Here is a 13370-nt window from a genome sequence, read left to right on the forward strand (position 1 = left end):
ATCAAAACGAGGCTGTCAGATCAATTGCTAGTATACTCCACGCAAAAGCCTATTTTGATCAGATTAGTACTTGGTGCACGCTGAAGTCAAACTCTCCTCTTGCTTCTTTATTTATTTTGCACGGGGAAGGAAAGGAGAAGCACAAGGATATAAGGATATAAGGATCAGAATATAATGAGGAAGGCTGGTATTTCTTGATTGTCTTAATACTTGTGCGCACCCTGATTTGGGACAGAAAGCACAAGGAATTAATCGGCGTAATTTCAGCATCTGTCTTCGCCTAATATACAATTGGTAACACTTTTCCCTCTGTTCGCTGAGTTATTTACAATCCATAATTTTAATATCACAGTTTGGAAGATGGAATATTATGATTGTATTTTCCATGGAAATTATCCATCACATTATTGATTGAAACAAACTGGACAAGGCCAAATTCGGAAAGCCGCTATTGAGGAAAAGGAAATATATTATAGGTGTCAAATGGCTTGCATACATATGTCAGGTTCATACCATAGTGAACAAATTGCATGGAAAATTAGTGTAATCTGGAATACTGTCTTCATTTTTCGGTTGATGTCTCTTGGAAAATACATATTGCTGGCTTATATCGGTTATTTTTAACTCTGCCAAATTGATCAAAATAATTGATTTTCCAATTTAACTTCATTTGATAATGTGCAATATGGGACATTATTTGCTCTATGGAGGAAGACTGAAACTCTCCGAGGGGAGGATTTGACCAAATATTACTGGTTGCACCTCGAAGAGGAAGATATAATATTTTATCTATTCAATTGGCAAAGAGGAGGTAATTCCAAGGAAATGCCAAAGTTAATAAACTTGGAATCGTAAATCATGCCCACAAACTCCGTTGTGGAGGAAAATAATTATTGATGTATACACTATTATACTAACCTTGCATGAGAAGGAATGCAAAAAGTGTCTATTACGACATTCACTTATTTATGGAGGAAGATGGGAACCACTCCGTGGGAAATTAAGGAAATTTTCTCTCACTTCACGATATGCACATTGTTAATATTTGCATTAAATATGTATATGTCAATACTTTTTCAAATAGTTGGAATGTGGATTTAAGTGTAACGCCCCGAGACCGATGTGCCAGGTGTCGTCCAGTTATTCGCTATTGTTGCCTTGTCATTGTTTGTGTGTCATGCATTGCATATCATGTCATCATGTGCATTTCATTTGCATACATGTTCGTTTCATGCATCTGACCATTTTTCCCGTTGTTCGTTTTGCAATCCGGCACTCCTATCTCCTCCGGTGGTCATTTCTACCTTCTTTTCATGTGTGGGGATTAAACATTTCCGGATTGGACCGAGACTTGCCAAGCGGCCTTGGTTTACTACCGGTAGACCGCCTGTCAAGTTTCGTATCATTTGGACTTCGTTTGATGCTCCAACGGTTAACCGAGGGACCGAAATGGCCTCGTGTATGTTGCAGCCCAACACCCTTCCATTTTGACCCAAAACCCACCTAAACCTCCTCCATCATCTCGGTCGTTCGATCACGATCGTGTGGCCGAAAACCGCTCCTCATTTGGACTCTCCTAACTCCCTCTACCTATAAATATGTGTCCCTCCCAAAATTTTCGCGCAGATGAAACCCTAACCTCCTCCCCGCGTGCCGCCGGACAATTCCTTCCGCGCCGGCCGGACATGTCCGCTGCGCCCTCCACCTCACTCCGGCCAATGAGGGCCTGCCACGTCACCCGCCGCCGCCTCCCGCGCCAATCGCAACGCGCCATCTCAGCGCCCGCACCGCCCCACTTCGCCACGGCCCGCGGAGCCCATCCAGGGCCCGCGCGGGCCCATCTCGCCGCCGCCGTCGCCCCGTGGGTGCCTGCGCCTGCAACCTCGCCGGCTCTCTCCTCCGCCGCGCTCGCCCGCCGTCTTCGCGCCGTCGCCGGCGACCAACTCCGGCGACCGGAGCAAGCCGCCGTTCGTCCTCCCTCCGCCTCGGCTATCTCAGCCGAGCCGCCCGCGCGCCTTCCCTGTCGCTCGCGCTCGCCGTCTTCCCCATCGCCGGCACGCGCCGCCGCCACCGCGAGCTCCGGCCACCGTGCGCCGTACCCCGCCATCGTCCGCGCTCGCCGGCTCCCAGGACTTCGCCGCCTTCGCCGCCACTCCGCAGACATCGCCACCCGCCACGGCCGCGCCCCGGAGCCGCCCTCCTCGACCTCCGCCGCCCCACGCCTCTCGCAGAGCTCCTCCTCGCCGGCGCACCGCTCCGGCCAACTCCGGCCGGCGTCTTCCTCCACTCCGGCGTGATCCCGGAGGGTGGATCAGATCCACCACACCCTCCATCCAAACAGCCTCGTCCCGATCCAGATCTTCTCGTCCCGGATCTCCTCGTCCTGGGTTGACTTTTCCCGCGAGGTGATATGACTAAGTCCCCGAAATTCTCAGATTCATGCCCATGTTCATCATGTCGTAACTTTGCATCCATAGATCCGTTTTGGGCATATAGCATATCAAAATGTTCGCCTCAGAGAGCACATCATTTCATCTCATTGCAACATTTTCATTTGAGCTCATCTTGATGCCCGAATGCTGTTGGAAGAGAGCTAGTTGAGTTAATTGTCAGATCTGCTGCACCAAATAGCTATTTGTCATTTTTGCCATGATTATTGTGTGCATGATATGCCCCTGAGCTCTACATATGTTTTGTTATATGCTTTGTCATCTTTCCAGAGGTGCCATCCATGTATTTTTGTGATGTGTGTGGTGACTAGCACAAGCTTGCAAAGTGGAGCATTCGTTAATGCAGATTTCAGGGACTTAGCAATTCCACTAAGTCCTTAATCTGTTCTTATCAATGTGCCATATGTTCATGTTGTTTCCTAGTGATCCGTGCCTCTTTTGAGGATGATCATTAAGGATGTTTTGTTAATCTTGTAGTGCTCTATCGACCGTGCTTTGCCTTCTCTTCTCGCTCTCATTTGCGTATGTTAGCCACCATATATGCTAGTCGCTTGCTGCAGCTCCACCTCATACCTTTTACCCTTCCTATAAGCTTAAATAGTCTTGATCGCGAGGGTGCGAGATTGCTGAGTCCCCGTGGCTCACAGATACTTCCAAAACCAGCTTGCAGGTGCCGATGAGTCCGTGCAGATGACGCAACCAAGCTCAAGGAGGAGCTCGATGAAGATCTTGTCCTTTGTGTTGTTTTGTTCTAGTTGATCAGTAGTGGAGCCCAGTTGGGGTCGATCGGGGACCGTGTCGCATTTGGGGTTCTTCTTTTATTTTGGTTCCATAGTCGGACCTTGATTGTATTTGGATGATGTAATGCTTTATTCATGTATTGTGTGAAGTGGCGATTGTAAGCCAACTATGTATCTTTTCCCTTATTGTATTACATGGGTTGTGTGAAGATTACCTCACTTGCGACATTGCTTTCAATGCGGTTATGCCTCTAAGTCGTGCTTCGACACGTGGGAGATATAGCCGCATCGAGGGCGTTACAAGTTGGTATCAGAGCCTTCCCCGACCTTAGGAGCCCCCATTGCTTGATCGTTTTTAGCAGCCGTTGTTGAGTCTAGAAAAATGTTTTGAGTCATTTAGGAATTATATATCGGAGAGCTTAGGATTTCTTTTACTCCTCAGTCCCTTCGTCGCTCTGGTGAGGCATCCTGACGTAGAGTTTTCTCTCTTCTCTTCTCAAATTTCACTAAAAAAAATTTAGGATCACGCGGGTATCTTGGAATCGTTTCGATGGTTTTGTGACGAGAACATTGTTCTTGGTGCCTCCTGTCATTTAGGGGTTGTGGCAGTGTCCCGGGGAGTTGAGCTTCGAGGTGTTGTCGTCACAATTTTATCGTTGCAGTTCTGGAATACATGAGTCTAGTTTCGCCGACATCGAAAATCTCTTTTATGCAGTTGTTGGTGAGATAACCTCGACGCCACCCAGTACTGGGGCGGGAGTTCGGGAGTATTGCCATAACTTGTATAACAGATGCTTTTCGAAGGTTGAGGTAGATGATTTCCGAAGGTTTCTTGGTTATGTGTTGAAGGATGGATACAGCTGGATGTAGGATTTGCTAGTTTTGGGTGAGATATTATGCTTCCCATGTATCCCCAACACCTGATTGCATAACCGGAAAATTTCGGGAGTTTATAAGTGGGAATTCAAGTAGCTCCTAGGATTTCTTTCCGACAGATGTATGATTTGAAATTGGGGTTCGACGTCTAGTGGTCCGCCTATTCACGGTTGGTTTTACAGTGGTCTCGTTGTGTCTTAAAGAGTCCTTGGCTATGCCGACTCGGGGACGCTTTGTATGTCATGTGCACTACCTTGTACATGATGGTGCTGTACGATCGAGCCCGTGTAGGCCCCACCATGAAAACTTCGGACGAAATCTCTATCATATGTTTGTTCCGGCTTATTCTGCAAGCCAATCCTTTGTTTTGTTTTCAGTTGTGGTATTCGAGTTGCTTCGAAGTCAAATGTTGATTCCATACCTTCCCTAAGCGGTGTTCTCATATTCCTATGTGAATACTAATCCTTCGGGATAATCAAGATTGTCCTGACAACCTTTCTCAACCGGTGTGCTTCTCTTCAAATGGATCCAATCTTGTCAACATCCGCAAGATTCAATTTCAGTTCTTCTCAACGGTGTTTGTTTCTTCCGTCTCCAAGTTGCCTTTGTTTTTTCCCGCCCACCCACCCTTTTTCTTCAAGGACTCAGAGTTCTTTTTCACTATTCATTTTATCGATGGAAGTCTCTCCATTCTTTTCCTTCATGTTCTTAACCGGTGATTCTCATGAAGATTCTAACGGAGATTCAAGTTCGTCACTCTTCACTCGTTTTCTTCTCCGGTGGATTCAAATTCAAGCTTTGGCAATTATATCCCTTTCCTCGTTGCAAATACCTTCTCATGCCGGTGCACCTCATATTCATTCACTTCTCGCTATTTAATTGTTCCGGAGTGCTCAAGATATCTCGAAGATTCGTGTTTTTCCACTCTGCATTCATTCAAGATCTTTCGAGGTTGTTATCTCATTCAAGTCATTTAATTCAATCGGTGCAACCTCTCTTTCAAATCATTCAACGGTGTTTCTTTTGAGTGGGCCCTAACCCACAGGTCTTCTCCCAGGATCTTACCTGACTCTTCTTATTTTTCCCGGAGCTATTCTCAAATATTTCGAAGTTTGACGTAAGAATGATTTATCATCAATCAAATGCCTTTCTCCAAGATCTTCCAAATTCTTTTCATCATTGGTTCAACTTTTATATTCTTCTTTATTCCGGAGTACCTCAATAATTCATGGTGGTGTTTCTCGTCGTCATTCTCAGATTGGAAGACCGAAGAAGATTTTTCTCTCAATCTTGCTCCATTCTCTTCAAGATTCGTGATTCTAGCTTGTTCCCATCCTCTCATAATTATTTTTCGATTGTGAGAATTCTTTTCACCCATCCGGAGCATTTCATGAGTTGTTTTCCTTTTCTTTTCCCCGAAGCCCACCATTTAAGAAGACTTATTCATTCTCAGCTTTCAGCTATCATTCTCCAATTTAAACGGTGCTTCGTTCAAGTGATCTTTAATCGGCTCGTGATCTCTTCGTTCTCATGTATCTAAATCCTCTCAAGCATCTTCGTTCATTTTATAATTCTTCCCGGTGTTTCTTTATCTTCTCTTCGTTCATTTTCAGTGCTTACGGTGGTTCGTTCAAGATTTTTTTTCTTCTTCTTTCTTATCATATCAATTCATTCGTTGTTTCCTAATTCTACCGGTGGATCGTTCAAGACTTTCTCAAGTTTGTGCTATAACTATCTTAATCTTTCTAGGAGGATAAGTAGTATGTCAAATCCGTTGCTTGTGAGCAATTAAATTGTTGAAGGATACGCATAACATAAATCTTGTTCTTGTTCCATCCAAGTGATTAATTCTTTTTCCGGAGTGGTTCATCATATCAAATTCTCGATTCGAGATGCTTTATCAATTTTTTTCCTGGAGTCCCAAGTTCTCTCAATCATTTCACCACGGAGATTCATCTAAATCGTTACAAGGATTCAACTTGTGTTTTCAACTTCTCTTTCCTTTCGTTTGACCATTCTTTTGTTTACCGGAGTTCTTCATCAAGGTTCTACATGATGGTTCATCAAGGATTTAATTCCTTCTTGAAGTTTTCATCAAGATTCTTTTCTAAGGAGCTCAAGTGTTCTTCATCTTGCAATCCGGAGTGCAGTTCTTTTACCTTATATTTTGAGCTGGTGTTATGTCATTCTTGATAATTTTTCTTCGTGTTTCTTGTTTCACAAGGTGTCAGGTATGAGATATTTTAAATCCATCAATCTCGTCATTGGAGTTATCTTGGGTTATATTACACCTTAAGCCTTCCCTAAGGAGTGTTGCTATCTATGGTGCTTATAAATGACCCAAGTTCTTCATTTATCCTCCCGTTGAAATATTTTCTCATCTCCTTGTTCATATCAATCCAAATCCATTGTTTTCGTTAGTGGCAGAATTTCACACCATAATTTTGAGATGTCTTCTATAAGCCCACATCAAGCTTATCCTTTCGTTGTTGATAATCCAACAACTCCGTTCTAGCATTTGTTGTAAGCGTGTTCTACCAAGATCTTGTTTTCTCCTCCGTTCATTCCATTCCATCCTCTCATTTCGTCCGGAGGCTTTGTGATGTTGCTCTCTTCAACCCATCTTCTTGTTTTGTCAAGATCAATTTCTTTCCTTTGCTTATCCATTTAACCGGAGTGTTGTGTCCTCTGCTCAAGTTCTTTTCGCCTTATCAAGCCTTGCATCTCTTTTTAACCGGAGTGTTTTCGACTTGGTTCACCTTCGTTGTATTCTTTTCTCGAATCTGTTCAACCTCGCAAGGTTCTTTGTTTTCACTCGTTTGTCAAAGAAGCAACTTAATTTTACCTCTTCTCTTTCCCTTCCGTTTTCCCTCCAGTGCCATTCTAGATCTCGGGACGAGATCCTCTCGTAGTGGTGGAGTGTTGTAACGCCCCGAGACCGATGTGCCAGGTGTCGTCCAGTTATTCGCTGTTGTTGCCTTGTCATTGTTTGCGTGTCATGCATTGCATATCATGTCATCATGTGCATTTCATTTGCATACATGTTCGTCTCATGCATCTGAGCATTTTTCCCGTTGTCCGTTTTGCAATCCGGCGCTCCTATCTCCTCCGGTGGTCATTTCTACCTTCTTTTCATGTGTGGGGATTAAACATTTCCGGATTGGACCGAGACTTTCCAAGCGGCCTTGGTTTACTACCGATAGACCGCCTGTCAAGTTTCGTACCATTTGGACTTCATTTGATGCTCCAACGGTTAACCGAGGGACCGAGAAGGCCTCGTGTGTGTTGCAGCCCGACACCCTTCCATTTTGGCCCAAAACCCACCTAAACCTCCTCCATCATCTCGGTCGTTCGATCACGATCGGGTGGCCGAAAACCGCTCCTCATTTGGACTCTCCTAGCTCCCTCTACCTATAAATATGTGTCCCTCCCGAAATTTTCACGCAGATGAAACCCTAACCTCCTCCCCGCGCGCCGCCGGACAATTCCTCCCGCGCTGGCCGGACATGTCCACTGCGTCCTCCACCTCACTCCGGCCAATGAGGGACTGCCATGTCACCCGCCGCCGCCTCCCGCGCCAATCGCAACGCGCCATCTCAGCGCCCGCACCGCCCCACTTCGCCGCGGCCCGCGGAGCCCACCCGGGGCCCGCGCGGGCCCATCTCGCCGCCGCCGTCGCCCCGTGGGTGCCCGCGCCTGCAACGTCGCCGGCTCTCTCCTCCGCCGCACTCGCCCGCCGTCTTCGCGCCGTCGCCGGCGACCAACTCCGGCGACCGGAGCAAGCCGCCGTTCGTCCTCCCTCCGCCTCGGCTATCTCAGCCGAGCCGCCCGCGCGCCTTCCCTGTCGCCCGCGCTCGCCGTCTTCCCCATCGCAGGCGCGTGCCGCCGCCACCGCGAGCTCTGGCCACCGTGCGCCGTACCCCGCCATCGTCCGAGCTCGCCGGCTCCCAGGACTTCGCCGGCACTCCACAGACATCGCCACCCGCCACGGCCGCGCCCCGGAGCCGCCCTCCTCGACCTCCGCCGCCCCACGCCTCTCGCAGAGCTCCTCCTTGCCGGCGCACCGCTCCGACCAACTCCGGCCGGCGTCTTCCTCCACTCCGGCGTGATCCCGGAGGGTGGATCAGATCCACCACACCCTCCATCCAAACGGCCTCGTCCCGATCCGGATCTTCTCGTCCCGGATCTCCTCGTCCCGGGTTGACTTTTCCCGCGAGGTGATATGACTAAGTCCCCGAAATTCCCAGATTCATGCCCATGTTCATCATGTCGTAACTTTGCATCCGTAGATCCGTTTTGGGCATATAGCATATCAAAATGTTCGCCTCAGAGAGCACATCATTTCATCTCATTACAACATTTTCATTTGAGCTCATCTTGATGCCTGAAATGCTGTTGGAAGAGAGCTAGTTGAGTTAATTGTCAGATCTGCTGCACCAAATAGCTATTTGTCATTTTTGCCATGATTATTGTGTGCATGATATGCCCTGAGCTCTACATATGTTTTGTTATATGCTTTGTCATCTTTCCAGAGGTGCCATCCATGTATTTTTGTGATGTGTGTGGTGACTAGCACAAGCTTGCAAAGTGGAGCATTCGTTAATGCAGATTTCAGGGACTTAGCAATTCCACTAAGTCCTTGATCTGTTCTTATCAATATGCCACATGTTCATGTTATTTCCTAGTGATCCGTGCATCTTTTGAGGATGATCAGTAAGGATGTTTTGTTAATCTTGTAGTGCTCTATCCATCCATGTCTTTGTTTGCAATTATGGAGCACCCTAGCTTGATTCAATCGAGCTCTACTTTTGCTATTTCGTGAATCTGGGCAGATTGTCTAATTGTTAGCGATTTTGCCGAGGATGTTGTAGTTGATCCGTGCATGCTATGTTATTGTTCTTGCCATGTTTATCTTTTATAATGTGTATTCTTAATGGGTGTATGCTTAGATTGTCATGACATGCTCTGTAGTGAGTGCATCGAGCTCGTAAACATGTCTACTTGATATCTGATTTGCATGCTCCAGTTTTTCTCTAAGTCTGTAATCTGATTATGTTTTTGCCATGTTCACATGCTTGCATTTGTATTTTCTGACCCCTTTTGGATCAAGGTCACTAAGGGACTTTTGTTAAGCTCTTTGAGTAGCTCCATGACATGCCTTGCTTTGCCATGTTAAGTTCCTGTAGCATATAGTTTTTCTTGATCCAAAGTGTGCTACCTGATCTGAAATTCCAGGCTTGTGTTAATTTCACAAAGTCTGAAACCTGTTTACCGATTGCACTTTTGCCATGCTTGTTTGAACCTGTTAATGGATGAATTAGCCGTAGCTCAGTGTTCATCTTTTGTCAAGCATCTTGATTGCATCCTTGCCATGTATTTTTGTCATGTTTGAGTGCTGTAGCATAATTATCTTGTTGCATTTAGATGGCTACTTGCTGTATATCGCAGACCGGTGCCATATTTGTTTTGCTTGCCATTTCAAAACCGTGCATCCGATTCCGGTGATCTTTATATCGATTTCAACCGAAATCACCTCACCTATCTAGTGGCACTCTTGGATTTCCAAGTTGAGGCCAGGTTCATTCATTCCCTTGAAAATCATGCATATGCACCGCATACCCCATCCCGCATATCATACCATGTCCATGTGTTGGTTGTTTACTATGTTGTGTGCTTCTTTCCGGTGTTGCTTCTTCGTGTTGGTTCCGGTAACGTCGTGCTTGTGAGGACCCGTTCGTCTACGTCCGTTTGTCTTCTTCATGGACTCGTTCTTCTTCCTTGCGGGATTTCAAGCAAGATGATCATACCCTCGAAATCACTTCTATCTTTGCTTGCTTAGTTGCTCGCTCTTTTGCTATGCCTATGCTGCGATACCTACCACTTGCTTATCATGCCTCCTATATTTTTGAACCAAGCCTCTAACCCACCTGGTCCTAGCAAACCGTTGTTTGGCTATGTTACCGCTTTGCTCAGCCCCTCTTATAGCGTTGTTAGTTGCAGGTGAAGATTGAAGTTTGTTCCTTGTTGGAACATGGAGATGTTGTTCCTTGTTGGAAAATGTTTACTTGTTGGGATATCACAATATATCTTATTTAATTAATGCATCTATATACTTGGTAAAGGGTGGAAGGCTCGGCCTTATGCCTGGTGTTTTGTTCCACTCTTGCCGCCCTAGTTTCCGTCATGTCGGTGTTATGTTCCCGGATTTTGCGTTCCTTATGCGGTTGGGTAATAATGGGAACCCCTTGACAGTTCGCCTTGAATAAAACTCCTCCAGCAATGCCCAACATTGGTTTACCATTTTCCACCTAGCCTTTTCTTTCCCTTGGGTTCTGCAGACTCAAGGGTCATCATTATTTTAACCCCCCGGGCCAGTGCTCCTCTGAGTGTTGGTCCAAACTGTCAGCCGCCGGTGGCCACCAGGGGCAACTCTGGGCTGGCCTACCGGAATTTTAGACAATCTGAGCATGCCCTGAGAACGAGATATGTGCAGCTCCTATCGGGATTTGTCGGCACATTCGGGAGGTGTTGCTGGACTTGTTTTACCATTGTCGAAATGTCTTGTAACCGGGATTCCGAGTCTGATCGGGTCTTCCCGCTAGAAGGAATATCCTTCGTTGACCGTGAGAGCTTGTGATGGGCTAAGTTAGGACACCCCTGCAGGGATTTGAACTTTCGAAAGCCGTGCCCGCGGTTATGGGCAGACGGGAATTTGTTAACGTCCGGTTGTAGAAAACCTGAAGTTGACCTTAATTAAAATGCATCAACCGCGTGTGTAACCGTGATGGTCTCTTTCCGGCGGAGTCCGGGAAGTGAACACGGTGTTGGAGTTATGTTTGACGTAGGTTGTTCTAGGATCACTTCTTGATCATACTTTTATCGACCATGCTTTGCCTTCTCTTCTCGCTCTCATTTGCGTATGTTAGCCACCATATATGCTAGTCGCTTGCTGCAGCTCCACCTCATACCTTTTACCCTTCCTATAAGCTTAAATAGTCTTGATCGCGAGGGTGCGAGATTGCTGAGTCCCCGTGGCTCACAGATACTTCCAAAACCAGCTTGCAGGTGCCGATGAGTCCGTGCAGATGACGCAACCAAGCTCAAGGAGGAGCTCGATGAAGATCTTGTCCTTTGTGTTGTTTTGTTCTAGTTGATCAGTAGTGGAGCCCAGTTGGGGTCGATCGGGGACCGTGTCGCATTTGGGGTTCTTCTTTTATTTTGGTTCCATAGTCGGACCTTGATTGTATTTGGATGATGTAATGCTTTATTCATGTATTGTGTGAAGTGGCGATTGTAAGCCAACTATGTATCTTTTCCCTTATTGTATTACATGGGTTGTGTGAAGATTACCTCACTTGCGACATTGCTTTCAATGCGGTTATGCCTCTAAGTCGTGCTTCGACACGTGGGAGATATAGCCGCATCAAGGGCGTTACATTAAGATTATATGTATTATATTGCTGGAATACAATAGCAATTTTATTGACATCCTATCAGTACCAAAGGAAATGATATATATTGTGTGTTTTGCCATTGCTGCTAAATCTTATATACTTTGGAATTGGAAATTTTTCCATGAAACTCCTTGATGGAGGAAAAGTATTATTGTTATGACACACTATATGCAACTTCAATGTGAAGGGATTTAATTTATGTTTCTATCTTGGAACCAATTTTTCTATGAAATACTATTTGGAAAAGGAAGAGTGGAAATATTGCTCAATGATAAAATTAGTGCATTACGGAATTTCACAAAACGGCCTATTCTTTCTTGATGATCCATTGGAATTTAGCAACCCAAATTGTTATTTGGGGAAGATAACTCCATAGAGAGGAATGCTGATAATGGGAACACATGCTTGGAATTTATAATTTTGTCATGGACGACTTGGTCACATATCATGGAACCGGATCGAGTGGCTTACTTATTCCGGAATTCAAAACTTTAGTGGGAGGAATTTATATTTTCTGAAGCACATATATAATGGGTATTTGACTTGCACGCCTTTTCTTAAGGTGGAAGGAAAATCTTCACTTCATTTTTCCTATATACTTATGGTATTTATTTATTTTTGCACTCCCACTAGAGGTCAGATTGTTTATTTCATTTTACTCATCGATGGTTGCACTTTATATGGTTAAATGTTTACCACTCATTATACAAGTCGGAAGGTTTTATTGTGATGTTCACATGTTGTACTGAAGTGGAAAATAAGTTGATTAAAGAATATCAAAATCTTAACAACTGATTGGTGGGGGAAGTACACTTCAGGAATATATCAATTTATAATATGTAAAGAGCATGGAACTTCATTCACCATTATAATATACCGTATACTACACATGATAGGAGGAATTGAATATGTTTAATACTCCCGTATACTTCACAATTGAGTGGAGGAAGTAAATATCTTTGATACTATTTTTTTCCTTGGAAGAAGCATTACATATTGCATTTATACCATTTTTTATCTACAGTCACCCCTTATGGTTTGTAGACTGGAAGGAAGTATTTTATTTTGGCAGGAAATTCTCAATTACTACAAATCACACATCGGGAATTTGTTAATTTTTTCTAGTGGATCAAGGGTATTTATTTGATCTAGGAAAGGAAAACTGGTGGAAAGTGGGAGCACAGTATTTGTATGGATAATGGTGGAATTATTGGCAATCATACTAGAATATAATCTTGACCCCGAAGGAACTACAAGTGAAACTCTTGGCACTAACATGCTTAGGATAAGTGGGAGGAAATAACTTGGAAGATAATATCTGGAAAATTATCGCGTGTTTTTTGGGGGGAAGTGACTCTGAATTCTTAGAGGAATAACTGAAGTCTCTTAAGAAAGCTTTACTTTTCCATCAACTCAAGCTATGGGTGGAAGAAATGCAGGAAGGAGTAAACTCAATGAGGAAGAATAAAGTTTGGGAACTTATTATCTTACCAAACAACCGCAAGCCCATTGTATGGAAATATACTTTATGGAAGTTATTTCTCCGGAATTTAGGGAAAGAGGGAATAAATACATGGTTTGCTAATTCAATATATTAATGTATGGTCTTATAACAAGCTTCACATCAATGGAATAGCAGGTCATATGGTTTTCTAAATGAAGCAAGGTGGTCATCTACAAATTCACATTGATGGAAGTGAAAGCTTGGCCATATTCTAACTTTCATATGGAAGGAATGAGCTTCCTATGTTTTGGGAGTGGAACTACATAGATAATATTTTGAAATATTTTCTATTGAAAATTGCAAACTTTAAAAAAATACCTTAATAAGGGAAATCATACTCAATGAG

This window comes from Triticum urartu, chromosome 6A (assembly GCF_056163025.1).
Source record: "Triticum urartu cultivar PI428250 chromosome 6A, HENAU_Tu73, whole genome shotgun sequence".
NCBI lineage: Eukaryota > Viridiplantae > Streptophyta > Magnoliopsida > Poales > Poaceae > Triticum > Triticum urartu.